Source organism: Labrus bergylta, chromosome 5, assembly GCF_963930695.1.
Source record: "Labrus bergylta chromosome 5, fLabBer1.1, whole genome shotgun sequence".
NCBI lineage: Eukaryota > Metazoa > Chordata > Actinopteri > Labriformes > Labridae > Labrus > Labrus bergylta.
In genome coordinates this window covers 4,079,921-4,096,933 of record NC_089199.1, presented here as the reverse complement: position 1 = coordinate 4,096,933, position 17,013 = coordinate 4,079,921, and the positions used below count along the sequence as shown (strand labels likewise).

The following is a 17,013-nucleotide window of genomic DNA, read 5'->3' as shown; positions in this document are numbered from 1 at the left end:
ACACGCAGAAGAGGTTTTTGTGGGAGCGGGGATGATATATCAGCAAAAATAAGAAATAAGACATTACTTAATTTCACATCAGTTTCACTGTAAAGACTCAATAAAATGATTACAGTTCTTCACAAAAATGCAGACAGGAGTAAGTTTGGTTTATGTGCTGCTTTTCCCCATTCAAGCGGCAACCCCCAGTGTTGGATATGAAGCCAATGCGGAAGTGCAAAAGCTGCAGTTCATCAAGTGTCCACATGAGGCTGGCTGCAGAAGCCCTGATGTACCATTGACATCGATATTAAAATGCCAATTTTTACAGCAGAAAAAAATGTTTACATCCTTATAAAAAAATGATTTGGTCTGAATAGTTAGTGTCTTTATTATTGGTATACACTGGATTGAATTTCTTTACAACTCATCTGTTTTGATTTTATGAAGGATAAGACTTGTTCATAATTAGGCACGCGGCTGACCTGATGGATTGTGGGCACAGTGTAATCGTTAGTGAGGAGGCTTATGACCAGCCTTAGCTCCAGCTCTTTGCCTGGTGTTAGGTTTTCCACAATTTTCTTTTGAGCCATCATTCACAATATTACGACCGCCATTGACAGTTAAAGCCCTGACACACCCAGGACATCATCGGCCGTCAGTAGTTGGACCGTCAAAGAGCGGTCGTCGCACTAGTTTTTTGTGGTATGTCCGGCTCAATTGCTACCCATTGGCTCACGTCGGCCTTTTTTTTGGCCCATTCGACATTGAATGGGCGCCGGCTGTCGGTGAGAGGAATCTCTCTGACTTCGGAGGTTTCATTTATCGCCAGTTCTCGACACAGGTTCGGGAAAGCCCGCTGAGCATGCCGCTGTAGTATCCGTGTATGCATTCACCCATTAGTGCGGTTTCTCCTTATTTGTTGCCTCAGCCTCATTTTCAACTTTTTATCAGACATTATTCTTAATTAGAAGTACCTATCATTACGAGTGGTGACCAACAGCGGTGTGAAAATGGTCTTCTCGTATCATAACAACAGACTCTCGCCGCCTGCTGGCATGCAGAGTTATTTCCTCTCAAGCATGTGCAGAACGTACGCGGTGGTTGGCCATCGGCTGTAGTCTCTGCGGTGTGTTCTAGTGCATTTTTTTGGCCAAGACAAACGGCGACGTGAGGCGAAGCCACAGGTCGCCACTAGTTCTTTGCCATCTGCTTGGTGTGTCAGGGCCTTTACGTTAGTGTCTGTTTTAGACCGATACAAGAGAGAGTAAGCGATGCCACCTACGACGCTTTCATATAGTCCCAACCTGCAAAAAGTTTGCTGTGAGCTTCACAGTACTGCATAATGATTGACACACAGAAATGTCCCAAACACAGTAACATGATGAGAAAACCTGATAATACAGACAGATTTGGAGTGATACCTGAGATTTAATACTACTGTGGAGGCAGCTTAATGTGTGCAGCACTTGAGTCAGAGACAATGTTCCTTATGGTGACAATAAAGTGTATCGTACCGAACAATATAATGTGACTGCACATGACCACTGCATGTCACAACACTTTTATCAGCATATCAAACAACATTCATGTTTGTTCAGTATTTATATTAAATACAGACAGGACTTTGTGTGCTCTTAGCCCATTCCAGTATGAAAGACGGGGATAGATTAGAGCACTGGGTGGCTCTAATGTTAGCATGCCTCATAAAAACACCATTCAGTTAAATGAGGTGGACTCACAAAGCCAGTTGCTGCAGAATCCTGCTTGTGTGCTAGGTAATCTAACGGATACAACCCATACCATCTGTTTAACCTCCCTGCTCCTTGGCGGCAGGCCCTAAACTGAATGTGTGTCTGAGTGTGACTGTGTGTACCTGTGTGTGTGTGTGTGTGTGTGTGTGTGTGTGTGTGTGTGTGTGTGGACCCCTACAGAGTGCTCACAGGAGTGTGGAGGTCCCATTACCATACATGACAGACTCTAGAAGAGAGGTGATTGTTTTGTTGGGATACAGATGCAGACAAACACACACCAAAGCAGTTTTTGAGCGGTCCATGGGCCGTAGCAGACAGTTAAAGGTGCATCCATTCATTGTTTCTGCAGCTCAGACCTCCCCTGTGGCCAGCAGTCAGGAGCCTCAGCCTGAAACATTAGGAGTCTGGAGCCAATGAACTAGCAAAGAAAAATAAATGTCCCAGACACTCTAGGCTTAGGGCACAAATTGTCCTCAATATTTTACCAAGACAACTCATATGTTTAGTCAATTATTAATCAAGTCTATGCTCTCTTAGTAGACATAACAAAAAGACGAAGACTAAGTGGCTTGAGGAGTATGCAAAGAAAATAAAAAATAATAATAAAATATCAGGACATATCAAAAGTCAATAACTCTCTGTGGACAAATTAAAGTGGAGGTTACCATAGCAACAATTACTTTACACAACAAGAAAAATAACTGCTAAGACTTACCTAACCTTTAATAATGAACCCAGCAGAGACACATCACCAAACAATGGCAGCGTAAAAAAAAAACACAAAAAACACCCCTCAATCACCATAAATGACACTCCATTATTTCACTCCCTTTATACAAGTCATACTGCATTTAAGAAAGTACTATTTCTCTCTTTCTATTGAAGCCAACAGGGGTTTATAGAAGTATGTCATATTGACAGACATCTCCTCTTCTGTACTTCTGTTATTTTGCTAAATCAATCATCACAATGTTTAGTTGTGCTAAGGTGCAAAAATAGCCAGAGTCAAAACCTTCCTTTTAAACTGTTATAAACGGAATAAAAAAACGACTATTTCTGTCGCATTTCATGGCTCTATACTCTTGGTCTAAATTTTTTTTTTTTTTTTTTTAATAATTGACCAGCAGAGTAAAATCAATCATGACCCCTTAAAAGCCCACTGATTTACTGCATCACAATGCAGTTGATCATATCTTCTTAGCTCAACCATGTTCGGCATGGTTTAACCAGGAGTGTCACCAGATGCACCAGTTAGGCAACGCTTCATGCTTGATTTAGACTTGAAATCTGACTGAAAGCAGTGTGTGTGTGTGTGTGTGTGTGTGTGTGTGTGTGTGTGTGTGTGTGTGTGTGCGTGTGTGTGTGAGAGAGAGAGAGAGGTGAGAGAGATGAGTGTGCATGTGAGTAAGTGTGTGTGCCTATATCTGTGTGGGAGAGAAACTGTAAGTGACAGAGATGTGACAGGATGAGACCTTTTAGTTTCCAACAAAACCTGACATGGTGAAATATGCTTGCTTGAAAATCAATTATGCAAATGATGAATTATGCAAATGGTACATTTGAATAAATCTATGTGTTTTGGGAGAAAAGATTTCAGTGTGGTTTTCTACCTTGAGTCAGGGAGAGAGAGAAAGAAAGAGAGATGAGGAGAGAGAGATGAGGAGAGAGAGATGAGGAGAGAGTTGTAAAACAGAGATTAGTTTGGAGAATGTCACTCGCACCCACAGTTTGTGCAGTCAAACTCCTGATTTGTCTTTTTAGGGAGAAAGTCTCAGGAAAGAAATTGAGCTGATTCAAGGACAGCTTTCTTCGTGTCATATTGATTCAGAAATGCAAACGTTCATCAGACGTTCCAATAATAAATGCTATTGGCACCAAGGTTGCCAAAATGTTTGATACTTTTCGATACGCAATGTCCTTCATTTTAATTATCGATCATATCTAAAAGTACTGAAAAATTTAGATTATCAGGCTTATTTTCAACCAAAAGCTGCTGCTAGAGAGAGAGAGGGAGAGAGAGAGAGAGAGAGAGAGAGAGAGAGAGAGAGAGAGAGAGAGAGAGAGAGAGAGAACAGTCTAAACTCCCCAAATTGGCACAGTTGCAGTATTATTCTTTGTATCAATTGTTCCCCTTCTTTCATTACTATAAATAAATATAGTGTGATATAAGAACTGGATTGATGTTAATCAGTAGCAGATGTGTTTGGGTAACATGTAGTGTTAAAATTTAACACACAGAAACAAAAGAATAGAAAAATAGAAACATCCTACGAAGATGAACAATGTATATCTATATATCTATATAGATATATGAATAAAGAACGGTTCTCTGGGTATCCTCACATACTGACACTGTCCTGGATGAAAGTATACTTTCATGAGTCATAAGCCACAGTCACATTGCCCTGTGTTGTCTCACCATAAAGCTGTAGGAAAGTATATACCTTTTATTCATATAATGCCCTGAATCAATAAATCTTTGCAAACATACTTAGACAACTTCACCTGGCCAATATGACATGAGCATACAGTATGTGTTTAAATAAGAAGCTTCATCAAGGTGAAGATTGAGTAATGTCTTTTAATAGGATATCAGTGTGCTGAAATCAAATAGTCCCTAGCCATTTTTAGATTTTAATCAAATTCAGTAAGGGGCCCTGAGATTATATTACAGGGTGATTTGATCTTTTGAATCTTTATCAGTTCACAAAAATAACTTCAACGTGATTGGATAAGTTTAGTTTTCCATACATTTAAATGGAAAAACAATCTATTCTTTGAAGTATAAATGCAAATCTATTAAATGTTCAGCCAGCTTAAAGCCTTAACAAACAACATAAGTGATTGATGTTTTCACTACCGATTATATCGACTTAAAATTGGATTCAATATATTGATCCATATCCCATAGCGTCACATACCCTACATAGAATTATAATTTTTTTCAATCAAACTCAATCTTAAATTAGAAGAAACATTATTTGCTCCATTACTTTATGTTTCAATTTCAAAATTCACAGCATATTAAAAAGTAAAAAAAAAAATTAAAAGGAAATGGACAGATTTCTGTCAAATAAGGTAATACAGACTCAGACTATACTGTTATACACGGGTCGAACGTTTACTACAGCGTGTAAAGTCACCCCCCAAAGGCCCATTCTGAGCCAGGAAAAACCCTGCATAAAGGCTGAATGCACAACTTTTTACACCTAACACACGCTAACACAACAATGCAGCTCGAGTTGTTTTGGTTTCATGCTGGTGCTCAAGGGCGACATCTACTGGATCAAAAAATAAATCACACATTCAGCCTTTAAGTGTTTAGTAATGACTGAATAATATATGTATATAGAAATTCAGCATGTACTTGTTGCTAACTCCGATCCCTGAGTTTAGCACATTGGTTTGTAGTCATACCAATCAATAGCACCAAGTGGATTTGGGTTTTTGCAGCAAATGTTACAGTAGAAATCCAGAGGCATGAATGGGTTAGTCTAGCTGTTTGCTCATTAAATGTGTGTGTACGTGTCACATAGCCGGAGAGGTTGAATGAATTAACACTTGATGATCAGCCTGCGTTCTCCCCACAGACTGTCACGCAGACACACATACAGAAAAAGACAGCTGACAAAAAAAGGAGGAGGAGGTGAAGGAACACAGAATTGAATAAAGGGAATAGGGGGAGAATGAAGGAGGTAGGAAACGAGAAAAGATGAAAATGAGAATGTAAACAGTTATTACATTTTCTCTGTCTGCCTACCACATTTCCTCTACTTTCATCACATAAAGCTTTAAATAGTGAAGTTGATCGTTTGAAAAACACTTAATCTGCCCTGGAAAAGTCTTATGGACTATAGACAGGAACAGATTGGTTGGACTGGGCAGTGATCAAACCAGGTATTTCAACCCACAGGAACATGCCAGTTAAGGTGTCTTCACTTGGCATTGGACTATCCTATTGTATTTTTCTTTCTTCTGTTTGAAATCTTTATTTCTCCAAATTAAAATAAAAGTTTGTCCAGCTTAAAACATATCCAGAAGGAATCAAGGCTTCACTTGTAAATCTGATAAGGTATTACTACTGGCAAATACACCATAGGGACCAAACGTGTGCTTATTTTGTAAAATAAAGAAATACAACATCCAATACATCCAGCAGAAACACAAAGTCTATACTCAATCACGCTTACTGAGATTTCTCAGATGCATTCATTTTGGGAAACAGAAACAATGTGTTTGAAAAACTATTGATTTCACTGGAAAATGTCTAGTTTGTAAACACACACTGGGTCCCTTATTAGACATGAGATAGGACTTCACAAATGAAACAAATAGAAGAGAGAAAAGGATCATCCTAAAATAAACTGTTGCATAAACTCTAACTTAGAGACGTAAAGTTAAATACAAAAAAATACAAAATAAAAGCCCCAAAAACTTAAAAGGAAAAGACATCTAAATGCTAATTCAAATTGATCCCTATCTAAAAAACAAAAGAAAACAACCTTTGACTCGTACTATTTTTTTTCTCACATTCCACTATATGAGATCAAGCATCTGGTAAACATAACTTTTCCTCTGTATAATAAGTCTCTTCCAGCTGTCTCATTACATCATGACTTCTCTCTGATGGGAGACGTGTTCCCCTCCTACACATTTGTCCTTTGAACCTACAGGATTTGCACCCCCCCCGCCCCCCCCACATCGTTCTGCTCCTCACCGATCAAAATCTCCTCAGCCGGTAAGCGCTCTGCTCGTCAGCAATTACCGTCGCTCGAGACGGTGGAGAAGTGCTGTACATGTGTGCGGAAGTGCGAGCGTGCACAAAGGGGCTAAGCTGCTTTAACATGCATAAAAGATGTCAAGTCTGTGATTACACTAGCTGATAGCAAGTGGTTTAGCTGTGTGTGAAAGTGTATGTGTGTCTGAAAAGCTATTGTATTTCACATCAGCAGTGTCTATTAGAAACACATTTTATACCTGTGTGTGAGCAAATATGGGGACCTGTAGACTCAAAAGCCATCGCTGCTGAAGGCTAATGTTCAACCCATTTGTCTCAATATAAACCTCTTTCTCCCATTGCAATATCCAAAGGTTCTTTTTTTTTTCTTGTTCCATCTTTCTCGTCTCTCTCTCCTCCACTCATTCTCCTGTCCCTCTCTTCCCTCTCCCATCCTCTGTCTTTGGCTAACAAGAAGAGTTAGCTATACTCAGCTGGTAGTAGGAGCTAGACATCTGAATCTATCTATGATCCCTCCCTGTCGGTGTTTCTTTTTCACTGAGCTCTCTGGCCTAATGCTTCCATGTCTTGCCTGCCCAGTCTGCTCACGTATTTCAGTGTAAATCTTCAATTCGGTCTCATAGGAGGGTGATGGGAAACTAGGAAGGCTAGTGGACAAAGCATAAAGTAAATATGTTCATATGTGTCTTCAAATGCTACGCTGACATAAAAGCAGGTGCATAAATACATCTATATTGTATGGCGGTATAAGACAATGCATTGCAATCATCTGCTTTCTTATTTTAGATATATGCCGTCATGTTGGGTCAAGGAGGAAAAATAAGAGGATATGGGGAATGCAGCTGAAACAACACTTCCATCTGGTGCTGAAAAGCAAACACTCAAAGCAACTGAAGAGATATCAATTGACAGATTGATGTAACCGCCGGCTACTTCGGTGAAGAGGGATGAGACGGTGGAATGTTACAATGTCTTAGCCCAAAAATCAAAAATCATTTATGTTTGGCAAAGTCTTTAAACATACCACTGATAAATGAATACATGTTATATGACTTTATTATCTATGTAATACAAATGGAGAAAAATGCAACCCTCAATTAATCACATTATGTTTAAAGCAATAAAAGTGAGGGAATTAGCTGAGGCAACAGTAAATAGATCTATTGCAGAGGATTATATTCTGTGACAAATGTCTTTAGGACTTAGACAGCAGGGGGTCCTGCTGGTTAGCGAGAACATCTTGTAACTGAAGGCTGCATATTCGGTGCAAAACACATTTTCAGTCTTGTCAAGTGTCGTTTTTCAGTGCTTTGAAGCAGCAGCAAGGCAATACTGTTAAGCATGTGAGGCTGCATCTACTGTGGTCCGAGTGTTTGTCATCTCAGGTCTGACTTTAATGAATGTTGGGCTTTTCACTCTGCTTTTCATCATCTTTCTTTTCGACAGTGTCAAATGCTTCTCTCTGAGTCATCATTCAAACACACACACACACACACACACACACACACACACACACACACACACACACACACTGAGGACTGGGGTTGAAAAGAGGACGATAAAAAGATGAGAAGCAGAGGAAGAGGAAGAGGAAAAAAATGCTGGGTGAACATGTAGCCCAGGAGCACATGTCGCTGTGCAGAGTATGCATCCATCCTGCCTCTTATCGTCCAGGCAAACAAAACATGCTTCAACAATGCCACCTAGTGTCTATTTACGAAGCTACTTCACCTTTTTCCTAATCATGCAGTCACAAATCTATCACATCCAAATACCAGACATACCAATTGAATAACCATAAATATGCAGCCAGAGGTAATACTATGTGATGTGGTAAAGGTTAATGGGGTGGGTCTGATTACATAGCAAAGAAATTAAAACTGATCAACAATTTCAATTTAAGTATACCATTTCTGAATTCCTGCTAAATAATCCCAGTCTGATATAAGAAAACGACCTGCCTCCTCCTCCTGCCTGCAATCTGTCTGGGTTGTTGAAGATAAGACGATCAAAACAGGGACGTCAGGACTGACCAAATGGGAAAGTCACCTCCCCTCAACACACATTTCAGCAGAAAAATATCTAACTGATAAAATTCTCATTAAAGATTATCCTTATTTATCGGAAAACTGAGGATCTGTCACCACCTGCAGGTACATGGCTTCTTCATAAGCAAATCATCGAGAAACTTCCTTGCCTTTTTGCTTCATTTGGACATTGTGAATGATTTATCATGGGGCAAGAATAAGCAACTTTTAACTTCTTACCCTGTTCTGACATTCATAACTTAAATGATCACTTTCCTACGAGTCAAAAGCAAAGATGAAGAAACCGGAAACCAACATGAACAAGGGGCGAGGTGGATTGATGCATCAGGGCTTACATTTTGTCATACTGAAATTGATATTAAACTACCTCCAGAGTTAAGAAACTACTAGATGAAGTATAATTAAATAAAGGTGAGGGGAATTTACATGACTAAACAACAATTCAGAGGTATTCAAAAGCCAAATTACAACAATACTGGAGAGGTGCTAGTTCACTTCCTGAGCACTGCCGAGGTGTATACTGTAAATAACAACAACAAAAATGGCAGTTGCATGAACTCGAGCACAACAGGTTGTGGACATGAAAAGATCCCTCTGCCGGAATGCAGGCCACCTCCACTAACAGATAGACCTAGGGGACAGGGACTGGATAGTTGTGTTTATCACAATCTTATACCCACAGATATAAAGGTGTGTAAAGGACTACTTCCCCCTAATTTACCTGATATGATTTTACGTGTCTGTGTCTTATTTTGTTACATTCCCTTAATGGAATGTTCTCCTGAACTGGTCTGAATTAATGCTTAACTATGAAATGTTGTTTATCAATAATGGTTTTAGTATTGGAGAACGCAGGTTAAAGCTAACAATGAATCCTCTAACATGTTACAAACATCACACACAAGTTACAACCTCCAACAAAGAAGACACTTCCAAGGAAGCTCCTGAAATTCAGTAGGTTAAAGCAGATGCTTGTCATTATCCATTATTTTATTTTAAGTTATTTGTATTTTAAATGACTTTAGTTTTTTTAATACAGAGCCTCGCAAGGCTCAAGTCAGAAAAATAGAAAGCCGTTTGTATATTCATTCCAACTAGCTACTTGGCTAGTTATTAAACCTCTGGGTATTTGTGTCTTGTTTTTGGTTTAAAACGTGCTTTACATATACGCTGCTGTGCGTAAGGTACAGGCGTGTGACCCGTTAGAAATAATCTTAATGGACTGTAATGACCTTTTCTAGTTTTATCTAAATCTGATGCCATATTTTATTGTAACGGTGAACTTCAAATGTTACATCTAGATACTTGTTTTTAAATACAATAAAGACTGATGTATTTGCAAATGTAAGCTCTTTAAATACACATTTCTTTAACATGAAATAAGTTGTCACATTATTTTGTGTGGTGATGCTGGTTATAGGTGCAGCTGCAAACAACTAACTCTAATGCACACATCTGATAATGTCATTGGAATTAATGTTGATTTGAAGTATGCTAGTGGAGTTGTGGATCAAAGTATTTAAAAACAGCAATATGGTTTAAAAAAAAATTTGTATTTATTGGTTAAAAAATTATCCTTAGGGGGTGTTCACACTTGACTTCTTTTTTCAACTGCCTGTGCCTTTTTTACAAACAAGCCTATGGAAAAAGGATGACGCCTTTTTCGGTTGAATTATTTCAACTTTTCAGAAAAGCACTGGGTGACGTCAAGCGACGTCAAGCGCCTTTCTGACAGATGACCAATCAGGACAAGTCGAGTGTTCCTTCCCTAGTAACCTACATCCCTAGTTACCGGTGCCCAAGCAGACACCAACCAAGATGGAGAACGGGAAAGTAACGGTTGAACAGCTTGTTATTGCCGTTTCACACTACACTGAGTTATATGACATGAGTCACAAGCGATACAGCAACATTCATATAAAGGAGTCCATCTGGGAACAGATCGGCAGGTCTTTGGGTCTTTCTGGTAAGTAACGTACACGTCTAAAATTCATCCATAGGCTAAACGCTATAGATAAGTTAGCCACAAACGTTATAATAAAGGCTTTAGTCTTACGCCAGGGTCATTTTTATCCTAGGAAAATCGTGCAGTAACAAATGGAAATATCTGAGAGATAAATACGAGAAGAAGAAGAAGAGAGAAGAGCAGGAGAAGGGTAGGAGTGGTGCTGAGGGTGGTGTGAAGAAGAGGAAGTGGAAGTACCTCGACATCCTATCCTTCCTTGAGCCTTATAATCGAGACAGGGAGACCTCCTCCAACTTTGATCAGTCTGCCACAGCTATTCTTAATAGCATTTGTTCAGAGCAAAGAGAGGTAGGCCTAATTATAGGCTATTAGGAATGTGTCTTGCAGAAATCTGTGTGTATGTATGGACTGTGTGTACCAAATTCCCTATTCTAGAATAACAGTCAAAATATCCAAAATGACCTGATATATGTACTTTATTTTAACATTAATCCCTCGTGCTTTCCTTCTCCTCTGCATTCTTCTTCAACTGGCGGTGTTAGCACAATGGTACCATCAGATGAAGCCTGCTGCTTTTCATCTTGCTCCCTTTCAGCTGGTTGCAAACTTGTGTCCGGACTGTCCGCATCATTGGAGGCGGTCCTCCCAGTTCTTCATCAGGATGTATATGCATTCTTTAGTCACTCCTAAAATCTCCGACAGCTTTTCTTGTCTATCCATCAGATTACCAATGATCATCATTATAATATAGTAGTTATCAGTATTGTCATCATCACTTGAATCATTCAGCAAACTTTTGGAGCATTCCTCTAGTTCATATTTTGAGGGGAAGCTGTCGGTTTCAGAGGATGTTTCCGAACAGTTCAAGCTTAACCTGTCCTCCCTGTTCCTCATCAGGATGTCTATGCATTCTTTCATCCAGTCTAAAATCATTCAACAGATTGAACAGAACACCTTCCAGTAATGACACAGATAACAGCAACACATTACAAAAATATGTGTAGTCTATTTCTTCATAAACAACTGTAAGAAATTAACCTGAGGGTGGAGACACGGAGACTCTCCTTTCTGCCACTTTCTGCCATCAGGATATCCACTTAGAAGTTCTCTCTGGAAAACAACTAAAGCAGAGGAAAATTTCACTTAAAACATATATTCTTTTATTTGACTTTGAAGCCCCACCTCTAATTTAGAATTACTTTCTTTAGCCTTTTCTATTCTCAATGAATACACAGGGACAGGGTAAAGACAGCAGTAGTGATCATCTTAAAAGCTTGACAAGATCATTTTTGAAACCAAGTGGATTTTTTGTTTCGGTTATTTAATTAAAAACAATATTTTGTTTCAAATTCTTCTCCTCTGATTTTGACATTTTCAATTTCTTGCACAAATGTAATGTATAACTGTTGCCTAACAACACACGCACCGTGGATTCCAAAGCCCAGCTCTACAGTTAGCTACTTTAACGTTTAGCTAAATATATTAACAGTTAACTTTAAATTTGTTGTTGGTATAAATAGCAGAAACACTGATATTTCTAATGAATTCACATTCATATGTGGTTGGTAAATGTATGTTGTAAAAATAGAAAAGAAAACATCAGTGTGTCTATATTCAATGACTGTTAGGAATAAGTTAAAAAAAACAACCTGACACAAACCTATAGCACCAGTTAGCTCAAAGAAAATCAACATAACAGTAACACTAACACCCAAAAAGGACTTACCTCAGTAACAAGCAATTCAAATATCTTCTGTCCTCTCCTTTTGTACTGCACCCATCTAGACTTCAGATTACATAAAATGCATGTCTTCCTCTGGTGGGTCATCTTTTTCTAAAGATAAATGTAATGAGGAATACTATGGTGACAAACTAAGAGGATTTGTAAATCAGGCATTTTTCCGATTTCCATCAGTCCTGCCAGCTGAGTGTGATACTGAAGTTGCCTCATTCAGCAGGTGGCTTCTATTTCTAAGTCATGATTTTGACCACAGGCCATGGTCATGATCATAAAAAATCAGCTCCTAGCATTGTCTATAATTTGACCACTCTCACTCTATTTATCTTTGTGTCTGCATCTTTTTTATTTTTGTGACATTTCTCAAGGATACATAGTAGGGCTTGGCGATACGGACCAAAACTCATATCTCGATATTTTTTAGCTGAATGGCGATACATATCGATATGTATTTTATTAACAGTGAAAACACATGGAAAAATAAACTACCTGTTTGTGAATTTAAAAAGTAATATGATAAAATAAGAATGTTCCTTAAATACAATAAAAGAGAGAGAGAGGAGGAGCAGGGTTAAGAGGGACAGACAGACAGTCAGTCATCAAAAAGGTGAACTGTCACCTCTATAACGTTATTTTAATGCAACATAAACTATATCCATATTAACAATATTGTCTTACCCTATATCTTGTTTGAAAATATATAGATATATCTTGAAAACTCGATATATTTCCCAGCCCTACTGTGCATACATACTAATTGCATTTTTTTTTGCTGCAGCAATGACACCACCGAAGAGAATAGTCGGGGGAAGAAAACAAACACAGAAGGTGCTAATGAAAGAAAGGAGAGAAGAAGAGACGAGGTGTTAATAACACTATCTGTCTCTACTGTTACTTCACTCAAGGTGTTACTGTTGCAGCCTAAATGTGGTCGAGGAACAAAGGAAGATAATGTCAAAAAAAGATATGTTTTTTTCACTTTTTCAGAAGCACATTTGTAAGTAGTGTGATAAGCTGGATGTCGAAGTATATGGAGGCACAAACTAACCTCAAACAAGGTGCAACTAACAAGGTAACCACATTGTTTGCCTCCTTGTGTGTTTAATAATAGCTGCGTAAACCTAAAAGAAAAATGTAACAGAGGCAACTGTTACAGGTTAGTACCATATCTGCCTGAAAATAAGACAGGGCAATACGGTAAGGACAGACAATTACAGACAACGCAGTGAGCCAAAATAATTGGATTTTAAGAGAGAACTGTTGGCGAAGTGCTTTGAGCACCTAATTGGCATATCTATACAAAACAAAACAAAAAGCACCTTTCAAATGACTTCATTGTAAATCTCAAGAGTCATCAGGATATGATTTCATATGGATTCTGTGAAACCATTTGATGTTTGCAGAACTCAGTGCTCGCTGCTATATGACTGATTGGCTTTAAATATGGGTCCTGTATTAACCATGCAGTGTTAACCTACCATTAAAACCGATATTAATACTCCAATTTTGACATCAGAAAAAAACATGTAAACATTCTTGTTCAAAAAAATGGTTTTGGACTGAATAGCTCATGTCTTTATCATTTGTATACACTGTACATGGCTTGTTTTTTAAACTCCACTGTTTTGATCATATTAAGGCTGAAAGTTATGCATAATTAGGGGCATGGCTGATCTGGCTGATCTGACTGACAGGCTCCGCTTTGTAGCTACTGCTAGGAGACTTGAGGCCCACCTCAGCTCCAACTCTTTTGCCTATTACAATACTGATTAAATATTATGAGGAGCATTTCCAGCGTGATGACGTCAATTATAAATCAGTGAATCACTACTGTATATATCACTAACTAAGACATATCATTAGACAGACACCTAGTTTTCAAACATTCACAGGAGGAGGAAACACTATTAGATGTTGCAAAAGGCCACATAATTTGGTGCCAAAGAGAAGTGTAAAAAATAAAAAACATGTTTTATGCAAGACACAAATACAAGGGTATAATCTAGTGAACTGGGGATGAACCTTGCAAACAGATTTCCATATATGACACACACACACGCACACATTCCTCTGATAAACAAATACAGAGCCTGTTTAATGCACAGGTATGCACAAGCGTACGCACATGCAAATACATCATATTTATATATATACGCACACAGAAATAGTGCTAGTAGTGGAAGTTGGCACTGAGCCAGGCACAAATGGCTAATGTGAGTGTTTGTGACAGGCAGCCTGAGGCAGTGTGGGGAGCCGCTCCGTTCTATGACAGGTGTTGCCTCCACACTTCCCTCGCCTCCTTCTCACCCCATCACTGACACACAGCTTACCTGCTGGGGAGCCAGGAGCGCTCATGGGGAAATAGGCTGGGGGGTGCTCACTATATATATGTTAGTCTACTGTGTAAGCATCACAGGAGTGTGTGTGCGGGCGTGTGCGTGTGTCTCCTCTGGGAAATAAGGCAGCTCCCACACTGCTCAATGTAGAATGTTTTAAGTTGGAACGGGGAAAGAGAGGGTGGCTGAGAGACTTTTCTCTGTAAGCCTCCAGCTGTGTTGTTGCTGGGAGATGGAAGGGTTGACAGAAAATGCAGAGAAGCCCACCTGCTAGGCTGAGAGATTTGATACTGGCAGGGCTCTTCAATCAGATTTCCATTTACTTTCAATCTCTTCAATAGCTGCAGCAATGCAACAGGCAGTATATATACCAAGCACAGGCTCTACTTCCTTTCATCTTAGAAGTAAACTATTTGAGGTTTTAGTCTTTTTTAAGTTTATGTCACATTTTAGACAGCAGAGAAATAAAGCATGGAACAATGAAAAGTCAAAGTGGCATTAAAAGGTGAAACCCAATAAGAAGAAGGACAGGTGAGAAAGAGTGAGAGTTGGGAAGGGAGAGCCGGTGGGGAGATCACAAACAATCAAAGTTTCATACTGTGTAGGCTTTTCTCACACACACAAAATATATCTAGGTCAATCCTATTCACACCTGAAAGCAGCTAAATAAGCTCCTTCTTCATATTTATACTTTACACTTGTGCCCAGCACAACCTCCAACTATTTTTCATGAACAAACAATCACAACGAGAAAACTGCAATTCAAATGTTCCCAAAAATACTCGACCTGAAAACCACACCCATCACGAAAGACAGAGTTGGGTCAGTAGACATTTTGTACCAAGTATGACCACAGACTGCCAAAACCTCCCCGAAATAAAAATAATAATAATAATAATAAAGCTACACACACTTACTGGCAGTATTAACTTGTCATTTAAAAAAAAGTAAGAAAAAAGCTTTGAGGAAGTACAGAGAATGTAGAATTTGGCTTCACAATGTGATGCTTGAGCTCATATCAGTGTAAGCTAAGCCAGCGTCTCATTCAGTATTCATTACAGTTGGTCGGCACACTGAAAAGACGCTGCAGGTCTAATCAATCAGAGAAGAGAGAGAGAGACTGAGCCATGGGAAATCCACGTGTTTCATTCTAACTAAAGGAAGTGAGATAGAAATAATCAACAAGGTTGGAAATGCTAATTATTGATCGTCAATAGATTACATCTCATCAATACACATGTAAGTAACATCACAAAAAGTCCATCAGGAATAACACTTTTCAGCAGGGTGCGGATTTCCCCCCTCTAGTCTATATATCCCTGCCTCTGCTGAATTCTTTTTATCTCCGGTGGGGACAAAATGTGTGTTTTGTGGATGTTGTTATTCCATTGGATTACACATAGCATTGATATAAAGGCAAATATTCTCACCTGTATTAACGGGAAGGTTTAGGAATAATCCAGCGGCACCATAAATTATATTCATTAAAGGCTAAAAGGCTTCAAAGTCTATAGGCCCACTGTCGTTCCAATTTTTTTTCATGAATAAAAACGTTTCAAAAACATCCCCCCTCTGTTAATTTTACAAATTGCACCCTGCTTTCAAGAATCCAAATCTTTCTAGCAATCAACTCTCTCACTCCCACTTACTGCACTGTTGGTTGACTTGTTGCCAAAGTGAATTTCTGAATATGACAAGAATATCTGTGTCAATACACACATTTCTGAAGAAGCAGAGTGGGATTTTCTGGCACAACTGCACCAACTAACAATGTGCATGAAGAGTGAAGACTTGAAGAGGTCAAAATGCTCCAGCAACAATTGTAGTATGAAGATCAACTTTATTAACAAATTAGATCGATGCATTTCTGCTTGTGGCCTTCATACATCAGGGTCATCAGATGACCCTGCTTTTTCTTTTTTTTTTAGATGACCCTGATGAAGGCCACAAGCCGAAACACGTCAGTCTAATTTGTTAATAAAGTTGATCTACATACTACAAGTGTTGCTGGAGCAATGTGCTTATTTTCAATAAGCACATTTGAAATAATGACATAGCAGAAAAATCTGAACATGGGAAACCAATAATAAGATCCTTGTTTTTGTACCGTGTTAGAAACCCTGTGACTCTGATGGCAGTTACTGTTAGTGTTAACATTCATAGCAGCAGACAGCATCGTGCATGTTCTGGTTTCAGCTCTAAAATCTGAAAAATCTTTGAAAATTGAGCTTCTTAATGTACTAAATTGAAACAGTTCAATATGATTTTGTGTACTAAAAAAGACAATAATATAAATACATAATTTTACAAGACTGGAGGAAATACTATGTTACATTAGAAGGAGACATTGTACATAATTATTCAAAAGCACAACGATGAACATCTAAGAATCTAAAGTACAGTGGTATAACAATCAAACAGCAAAGAGAAAACTATTTCTGTGTCTCAGTACAC

At 38.7% G+C, this 17,013-nt stretch overlaps 1 protein-coding gene across 2 annotated transcripts in view; it reads right to left on the bottom strand.

Annotated features, from left to right (window-relative positions):
• Positions 1-17,013, bottom strand: part of LOC109993795 (MICOS complex subunit mic25a) — a 60,973-nt gene that overhangs the window by 39,966 nt on the left and 3,994 nt on the right. The window lies entirely within an intron of this gene.